Source organism: Triticum aestivum, chromosome 2B (genome assembly GCF_018294505.1).
Source record: "Triticum aestivum cultivar Chinese Spring chromosome 2B, IWGSC CS RefSeq v2.1, whole genome shotgun sequence".
Lineage (NCBI taxonomy): Eukaryota > Viridiplantae > Streptophyta > Magnoliopsida > Poales > Poaceae > Triticum > Triticum aestivum.
The window spans coordinates 44,408,193-44,408,695 of NC_057798.1; positions in this window are offsets into that span (position 1 = coordinate 44,408,193).

The window sequence follows — 503 nt, forward strand, 5'->3', positions numbered from 1 at the left end:
GAAGCAGTTGCTGTATATATCACTTTTTTTTCTCATTTTATGCAGGTACTTTCTCTTCCTTGTTGCACCTTTGAGGGGGAAATGATCATCTATGGCCTCGAAAGCAGTCACTCAACAAGCCCGTCTAGCTCAGTTGGTAGAGCGCAAGGCTCAGTTGGTGGGCGCATTTAGGTCTTTTTTTTTACTTTTACTGTGCTTGCTAACAAAACTCTGCCCTGGTATTTGTTGCCTAGCAAAATGCCCTTTCAGAAATGTAGCTTCTCGGCAGGTCTGTCATGTTTTTCACCTTCAGAAGCAAAGCAAATACATTACAGATGCAGAGGAAGACGACTTCAAGAGTAACTCTTTTTTTTTACTTTTACTGTGCTTGCTAACAAAACTCTGCCCTGGTATTTGTTGCCTAGCAAAATGCCCTTTCAAAAATGTAGCTTCTCGGCAGGTCTGTCATGTTTTTCACCTTCAGAAGCAAAGCAAATACATTATAGATGCAGAGGAAGACGACT